A 9,780-nucleotide genomic window follows, 5' to 3' on the forward strand; every position below is an offset into this window, starting at 1 on the left:
GAAAACATTTTGTGAAGGAACCCAGTCAAGTGTTTTTCTTATGACTGCCACATTAACTTTATCAAGTCAACAGGCTAAGTGTGGGGAGGTTTCATATCAAGAACTGAGCTTTTGGATGTGTGTCTGAACCAAACACAGAATGTACTCTATGAAGTTAATTCTAGTATTGCTGATTTAACAGGAACCTGCAAGAGTACCAATAGATGATAAAATCAGTAAATACTTATTGACTTACTACTCTTTTGTTCTGGGTTACAGGTATATGAGAAATTCACGCATGTATTCAATCAGATAAATATCAGTTATTAGTAATTGAAGAGTGAAAATGCAACAAATTCTGGCCTAGGTGCTAGTCATTTAGAAACAAAATACACAGTCTTAGGGAACTTTAGCCTCATAGGTTCCATTGATTAGAACAAAGCACATACAGAACTATCTATAATAAAATATTCTGGCATGAACTTTTATAATAATTATGTTAAAGGGCGTCTGGGTGGCTCAGTCAGTTGAGCGTCTGGCTTTGGCTCAGGTCATGATCTTATGGTTTGTGAGTTCAAGCCCTGAGTCGGCTTTGTGCTGACAGCTCAGAGCCTGGAGCCTGTTTCGGATTCTGTGTCTCCTTCTCTCTCTGCTTCTCCCCTGCTTGTGCTCTGTCTCTCTCTCTAAAAAAATAAACATTAAAAAAATTGTAATAATTATGTTAAACTTTGTAGAGATGGGATTTATTTATTTATTTTCAATTTGCTTTCCACCTCTGCACCTCTGACCCCTAACAACAACCTCACACACACACACACACACACACACACACACACAAAAGGAAATTATTACTAGTCATGTTATCTGAGCCTGATTTGTATGAAGCATACCATGTATGATTAGGGATAGTTCAAATCTATTGAATTAAGCTTCAAGAATACTCTTCCTTCAATGATAAAATAATAAATAAAAGTAATGTGATAAGACAAAATATTAACAGAAGCTCAGATTTTGAAAAGTTATTGGGACATGATTGGCAAACTAGAATTTAAGGGAGGAACTATAATAATTTTAGTGGGAATAAGTGAATATCTTCACTTGTGAACTGCTAATCTTGATCATTTGATAATAAAGAATGAAGTGATGTCTTACTGATTTTAACTGATTATAAGGAAAACTATTTAAGCTGAACGTTGCAGTGTAAGACACTATAAAATGTTAAAATGTCTTTATCAAAGAAATAAAACAAGCTTACTGGCTAAATGACTTTTTTTTCATTTTAAAGTTAAACTAAATTTTATTCCCATTTTATTCATATGTGGAAGATAAAAGTTTTACAATTGCTGTAAAACAAACATTGCTAATTTTTTTTTTTTACAGTAACATTGCTCTCTTTTTTGGAATAGATGAACCTTCAAAACTAGTGAACCATTTCTTGCTATGTTATTATTCTTTTAGTTTTATTTGCTCCAGATTCACTGCCACTTTGAAAACCCCTGTGCACAAAGAACTGCCAAGTTTAAAAGTATAATAAATTTTCTAAAAATAAAAATACTAAGAATTATAAATCATTCTTCTGTAATATTCTTGGAAACCAAAGACACGTGAGCTCAGTGAATCAAGCATTTATATGTTTAGATCAAGTATTGCAATTCTTTTAATCTCATGAGATACAAAATAACCATGGGCTGAATAAAGCTGTTTTCTGCTAACAATTAAATTTCACCCATGTTTATCAGGACAAAATTAGAGTCTCCAAACCAGAAGGTGGTGTTTGTATTCATGAAAGAGAAATATTTGAGTGGGTGTCATAAGTGTTCTGAGTATAGAACAAATAATCAAGGGTTATGTCCAGAAAGCACAAACTCAAGAGTTTTAGCAAAAAATATATTTGAGCATATATCTACATGAGGCAATATTTTTTTCAGGGACAAATCTATCATGTGTTCCTTGTAGTCACTGAAAATATTTCATTCTCTGACACAACCCACTAGTTTGAGTAAAGGAAATTGAAGTGTATAGAAATGTTTATCTTTCACTTAAAAGTGTCTGTCATTTATTCCAAATCTCTGTAGTATTATAATTTGCACTCATCATGGTTGAAAAATAATTCTACTCACTAGTCAAGTATGATTTATGTTTCAGGTCTCAGGTCTTAGACCAGATATAGAAAAACTGATTAAGTTTGGGTACATTTCCATTGTAAGAAATATTAGAGCTTATGGTTAAGGTCAAAGTTGAAAAAAAGTGGAAGCAAGAGTTTACGTGTCCTCAACACCTCTGAATCATATTCTGGCTTTTTTCTGGCTGCTTTTGAGACAGTAGTCAAAAAGGCACAAATATACAGAGCACTCTTCTTGAAAACCAGAAGTAAGAACTTTCCAAATAATAGACCTAATAAGGTGTAAGGAAATTTTCTTTCTACAGAAATACTATTTTCCTTATTCCTTTTTTTGAAAATGCCAAGCCTACTTCAGAAGTTTAAAAAAATACATGCATTTTATTTTAACAACAGGGTGACTAACACTTATATTACTGGTCCTGGTAATATGTGTGTGATTTTCAGGGCTGAATTGACCTCTGCATGCCTCAGTTTCCTGTTCTGAACAGAGGGTGTAAATCACACTCAGAGGGGTATAGTGAAATACTTTATCTCCTGTTTTCATTTGCAAAGTATCTTCAGGCACTGTTTCCCAGATTTACCCTTCTTTCTGAGAACATCGGAAGTTTCCTTAGTTCTACTATAAAAGGATTCCTGAAGGCTGATCGAGATACTGCCCTTCCACTATGAGTCAAATCCCTTTCCTTCCTCTAATCTTCTATATACAATGTCCACATTAAAGCTGGTAACAAGAAATCTGACAGTAAAATGAAGTTGTAAGCACTGCTGGAAGGTTTTTATTTTTCCCTCCTCCATCATCCTTGCTTTCTCTTTCTTTACCTTCCTAAATGGCTTGGCTGCTGCAACATGAGACAAACATTTGCTCTGTGTCTGCTCTCCACATGAGGTGAAGTAAGGAGGGGAGCTGTGATGTCCAGACACTAGATTGACGGTGTGTGGAAACCCAGAGCTACAGCTGCTGGCAACCAAGTGCTTCTCCCACATAATACACTTTCCAGATTTCTGGGTTTTTGTCCAGCCACACATCTCTGTGTGCAATTCTCCCTTCACAAAAAAGGGGTAGAAAGAGAGGGAAGATGACAAACGCCTGATTTTCACTTGCTTACTTATTTACAACTTTAATAAATGAGTTTAACATATGTTACTTTAACAAATGGCCAGGGAAAAGAAAGCAATATGACAATCTCTTTCCACATCTCTTTCCAGGGTAGATAATTAAAGTTAGATAAGGGCCAGGCTAAAAGGGTGATATGTCTTTCAAAGCTGACAGCCACTGTACTAGGCTTATGTGAACACTGTAAAAACATAATTGATAGTACCTCTTCCTCTGTGAATCATTCTTCCACAAGCAATTAAAATTCCAGTTCTGGACCATTACCTATGTACATAACTATTGCAGTCTAGAAAGCCAGTACTCCTGGAATATGCGTCACTTAGGAACTCTAGATGGTCCTGCAGCTGTAGAATGATTTACATCCAGACCACAGGAGGACTAGGTTACCATCTAAGAATTAACTGAGAATATCACCTTTTCCAGCATCACCTGGTTTGGAATGCCTTTCTCTCCTCCAAAGTTCTACAAGTAAAAGTTGAAGCAGGCTAAATATAATAACAAGTAAGTTAAGAAATACTAGGATGAATACAGTCTATGGAGAAAAGCTTGTATTTATGTCTCAGACAAATTTGAATATCAATATAATCAGAAACACAAAGATATTGTAAGATTAAAATCATGTTTTAAAAAAGTCCACCAAATAACTATAGAGTTGAGGTCTTCTGGCTCAAGATGTCTGACTCAACATAAACATTTTTCTGACTTCTACTGACACACTATTTAAGAGACAATAAATGAATTAAAGTTACAAAACCATAATAAAAAGAACAAGAAAGAAGGAATCCTTGCAGAAGATGAAAAGTAGATAAAAGAATAGAAATGATTAAACTAGAGATAAAATGCAAAATTTATAACACAAATGTGGGAACTATGTAAACATGTTTATATATTAAGTAACACTCAAAGACAACAACAAAGAGTAGGAGTGAAAATAACGTGCAAATTTAAAGAATAAATTAGTTTCTTTGATATATAAATGGAGTCATAGATTCCCTATCATTTCATGCCTCATCCCACCTCCTATTCAGGGCAGTTTACTCCCAGATAGCACATTGGAGAATTGTTCTCTACAAGACAGCCAAATAGTTTGGGAAAACTAGGACACCTAAGATGAGTGTTATCATCCATAAAGCAATAATGATACTGGGATTTTAGAGAACCCTTAGGATAAAGCCCAACTTCTTGCTCACTCATATGAACGCGTATTTTGATCATCTCCAAGCTTCTTATCTGTCACCCTAACCTTTCGACATAAATTATAAAAGACAAAGTAAAGACAACTCGATATTTGAAGAAAGCCTCCAGCATAAAAGGTAAAGCCTAGGTAAAATTAACCTCAAAAGAAGCAATTATTCATGTACACAAAAAGACATTTAGAAGCATCAGTAAAACCCACCTCTACTTAGAAAGTTGTGATAGAAGAAAGATCAAAATAAGAAACAACCAAAAGAAAACTATATATAGTGTGATATAATTAAGGTATAATTGATTAAATTATAAAATCAATAGATCGTTGAGAAAATAAAATAGGACCTTTCTAAGAACTTAATCTAAATGACATAAAATATTAACCCAAAAAATTCAGTATCTGACTAGATACCTTTCAAGAAAAATAAAAAGATATGTTAAAAAAAAAAACAAACAAGAAAACAGTAAGAGGAAATTATCAAAGAAATATGGAATAAAGTTTCCCCCAAACTGAACTAGGACAGGACAGATTACTTTAAATATGTCTACATATTTAAAGAACCCTCTAAGCACTTTTAGAAAGAATTTAATTAATTAATTAACTAACTTATTAATTAATTAATTTTTACATTATATATAATTTATTGTCAAATTGGTTTCCATACAACACCCAGTAGTCATCCCAACAGGTGCCCTCCTCAATGCCCATCACCCACTTTCCCCTCCCCCATCCCCCATCAACCCTCAGTTTGTTGTCAGTATTTAAGAGTCTCTTATGGTTTGCTTTCTTCCTTTTTGTAACTTTTTCCCCCCTTCCCCTCTCCTGTGGTCTTCTGTTAAGTTTCTCAGGATCCACATATGAGTGAAAACATATGGTATCTGTCTTTCTCTGCCTGACTTATTTCACTTAACTAAAAAGTTTCTGCACTGCAAAGGAAACAATCCACAAAACTAAAAGGCAACCGAAGGAATTGGAAAACATATTTGCAAATAACATATCGGATAAAGGGCTATTATACAAAATCTATAAAGAACTCACCAAACTCCACACCTGAAAAACAATCCAGTAAAGAAATGGGAACAGGACATGAATAGACACTTCTCTAAAGGAGATATCCAGATAGCCAATAGACGCATGAAAAGATGCTCAACATCTGTCAAGTCCGTCTGATCCAATGTATCATTCAGGGCCCTTGTTTCTTTATTGACCATGTGTCTAGATGATCTGTAAGTGGAGTGTTAAAGTCCCCTGCAATTACCACATTCTTATCAATAAGGTTGCTTATGTTTGTGAGTAATTGTTTTATATATTTGGGGGCTCCTGTATTCGGTGCATAGACATTTATAATTGTTAGCTCTTCCTAATGGATAGACCCTGTGATTTTTATATAATGCCCTTCTTCATCTCTTGTTACAGCCTTTAATTTAAAGTCTAGTTTGTCTGATATAAGTATGGCTACTCCAGCTTTCTTTTGACTTCCAGTGGCATGATAAATAGTTCTCCATCCCCTCACTCTCAATCTGAAGGTGTCCTCAGGTCTAAAATGAGTGTCTTGTAGACAGCAAATAGATGGGTCTTGTTTTTTTATCCATTCTGATACCCTATGTCTTTTGGTTGGTGCATTTACATTCAGTGTTACTATAGAAAGATATGGGTTTAGAGTCATTGTGATGTCGGTAGGTTTCATGCTTGTAGCGATGTCTCTGGTAGTTTGTCTCACAGGATCCCCCTTAGGGCTGGTTTAGTGGTGACAAATTCCTTCAGTTTTTGTTTGGGAAGACCTTTATCTCTCCTTCTATTCTAAATGACAGACTTGCTGGATAAAGGATTCTCGGCTGCATATTTTTTCTGTTCATCACATTGAAGATCTCTGCCATTCCTTTCTGGCCTGCCAAGTTTCAGTAGAGAGATCAGTCACGAGTCTTATAGGTCTCCCTTTATATGTTAGAGCATGTTTATCTCTAGCTGCTTTCAGAATATATGTTATCCAGCTAGAATTAAAATAAAAACTTACAATGCCAAAATTAAGTAAAATTGTAAAAAGGACATAGTAGTAAAAAAAAAAAAATAGCAATGTGCCAGTGTGTACGTGAAAAACCTTAAATTTTTAACCATTGAAAATCCTTTTTTTGGTCACTTTTTATAATACACTCATCATAAAAATAATTCTAGCAAAGTAAAAAAAAAAAAAGTAAGGTAGTTAAGAAGAAAATATATGACAATGATAGAAGTGTGATATGTTTTGGGTTTGGTATTTATAAATAAACTCCCTATAAACATTCATTTTGCAAATTTACTTGCTATTTTGGTTCCTACCGGTGGTATCATAGCTCTATTTACTCAGCATATTTACCGTGCCCAACAAAAGAATTTGTACTTTTTTTTGTCATTTTAAAAAGTGAGATTTCTTTATATAGTCTGAGGAATAGTTATGTATTAAGTAAATGTTTTGCTACTGTCTTCTCTTAGTCTGTGGTTTGTTTTGTGTCATTTTATTACTGGTTTCTTTCAGATAATGTAAGTTCTTAATTTCAATTTACTCAAATTCTTTTTTCTAATTTGAAGTCTAGTGCTCTTGGTATTATAGCAATGAAATCTTTGCAGGTGGAAATAACACAGAGTATTTTTCCTGTTAATTTCCTAAAAATTTATACATTATTTTATGTTTATAATTATTAAGTTAACTTTTGTATACATTGCATATAACATTATGATAAACAAATGTTCACTTCAACCAAGGCAAAATGTAATATAACACTTTATAAGCTACACACTAACATATTCTGGTTAAATAACTAAAACTTTATCACAATTAACTCTATGAATATGAAAAGAAAAAGGAAAAGGAAAGCACAAAGTCAGATTGATTTTCAAATCCTAGAACTTTTGATTACTATGTTATTTTAGCAACACTGAGCATCATTGTGTTACCCTGTAAAATTCAAGTTGTATAGCATATAATATATAATCAACAAATGCAGAGAGTGATTATCAAGAATAAAATAGTGTGTAAAGGACTTATCTAACAGTGGGAAATAGAATAAGTACATTTTAAAGGGTTTAATTAATTTATTTGAAAAGCATTTCTTATGAGACATTTTTAAGGCCTCAGATTATAATAAAAAATTTACAAACTTTTATGAATGCTATGAATAATTTAATATCTGAATCAAATAGTCAAGAAATTTCAAAAGTCAATTTTATAAGGCAGTAATCTCATGTAAGTCTATGAAATTGAGATATTGTGATTATGTGGTAAAACTAAAATGAGGAAATTGAGTAAGATAATTTCTTTTACTCCTAAAATATCTAAAACTTGGAGCATGAATCACATGCTTAGATTACATGAATAGTTTAAACCCTTATCACCGTAACACAGCTTTGCATTTTGAAAAATAGCCACAAGAGGGCAAGAAGAACCAATGTATAAGGTCGACAGGTTTAGATTACCATGAAAGTTTTCATCTATTATATAATTATTAAAAGTTACCACAAAATTATTTCTCCTCATTTGTTTACTACATAAATCATGTTACTGATACAGAGTCACAGAATATCCTAAAACTCAGGTGAAGCACTTTATAAATAATACTCTACTTGATTTGCAATTTGTGAATTCACTATTAATAAAATAATTTCTAAAATGGTGTTTATAGAAAACACGATTGTGCTATATTTTTTGCCACCTCAAGGAAATATAAAAAAGCATCTCTCACATTGTTTCATTTATTTACTGTAGAAAATTACAAAATCAAGACATGTATATTATAAAAATTATCTCACATGATACAAATTTTTAAAAATTCAATTCCCTGTTACATTGCTCCATTCAAAAAATAATTAGTTAAATTTCTCATACACTCCCCAAATGTTCTTATGTATAAAGAATATCAATGAATATGTAAAATGTGTATATGTTTGGACATCTGTATCTGCTCATTAAATCTTGCACCTTGCTTTTGCACTGAGTGTGGGACCCTGGATACTTTATCAGCAAGATAGATGACTCACAAGGATTTCACAAGTGGCAGAGTATCCCTTTCTATGGATGTTTCAATAATTTATGTAATTAATCTCTACTTATCAAATCTAAGGCATATAGACAAAATAAATTCCAGTATACAAACCAATATGTTTATTCCAGTATAAAAAACCTAAGTGCATCTTTAAAAAAATTATCTCCTTTGAAACAACTTAATTTCAGCCAGTAGGGTAAAAGTTAAATTTCATCACTAAAGTTGAATTATTCTTATTATTTTTATCTTCTTAGTTATGAAGTTTCTACTGCTTTTGTATCAGACTTGGAACAGAAAACCTCTTGCAGTTTTGGCCCTCTTTGAGTGTGGTCCTGCCCATCAGAGAACAAAACAGCCATCAGGCATAGGAATAATCTTCACCCTCCATACAACACTTCTAGGTGACAATAATCTTCATCCTCCTAGCACTTCTAGGGGGACAATACCTCGACCAATGGATCCCCTTTCTAGATCGGGAGGATCCCTTAGTTGTAAAGCTTTTTCTTTACCCCCTTGTGTCCAGGACACTTAATGTTCTACTTTGGATAGGCTTATAAGATCTAGGCAAAGGTTTTTCTTCTCGAATTTTTTTCTAACCTTTTTTTTCTCTACCCGGATAATTCAGAAAAGAAATTACAAAGCCTAAAACTAGCCAAAAAACAAACAAAACAAAAACAAAACAAAAAACCCAAAACAAAAAATGAAATAGGGAAGAAGGAAAAGGAAAAGAAAAGATGCATAAATTAATACTTCAAGAAGGGGCCTTGCCATAAACATTTAGTTTAGTTCTAGGGTTTTGCTCTATTTCATGCAAAATTGCAATGAAGAAAAACGGCTACATCATAGGTAAGTAAATTAAAGGTTTTGCAATTATTACACTTGATCTTAGCCAAAAGGCCGAGAAACGGTAAAAGTTTTGCAATTATTAAGTTACCATCCAAAAATGCTGCATCAAGGCGTGTTCTCATAAGTAACGCACAAAGCCCTTTACCTCCACATTCTCATGTGCATAGGGTAAAACTTTAAAATTTATTAATATGTAAACTATTTTACTATAGTCAAAAGATTTAACTATTTTATAATTGATGTCAGTATATTTTTTCATGTGGTTGTTAAAATATTTGCTATTCATATTATCTCTCTTCTGGTTTTTTTTGTAAGTTTTCCACAAGAAATTGGAGGTGGTCTGTAAGAAGACACAACAATTTAGTTAAAATTAATATTTTCTTAAAATTTTCAAATCATTTGGAGAAAAGATAATAACATTCTAGAAATCTAGAATTAAATGTGTTATAAAGTTTGCTGTAAGACATAAAAGTTGATATGTTAATAGTATTTGATATCTGATATCAGCTATTAA

The 9,780-nt window shown here is 32.7% G+C and overlaps 1 pseudogene; it reads right to left on the minus strand.

Moving 5' to 3' along the window:
- Window positions 1–9,196: 9,196 nt before the first annotated feature.
- On the minus strand, window positions 9,197–9,329 carry LOC123592235 (annotated as a pseudogene).
- Window positions 9,330–9,780: the final 451 nt, after the last annotated feature.

The sequence above is a fragment of the Leopardus geoffroyi genome, chromosome B4 (assembly GCF_018350155.1).
Source record: "Leopardus geoffroyi isolate Oge1 chromosome B4, O.geoffroyi_Oge1_pat1.0, whole genome shotgun sequence".
NCBI lineage: Eukaryota > Metazoa > Chordata > Mammalia > Carnivora > Felidae > Leopardus > Leopardus geoffroyi.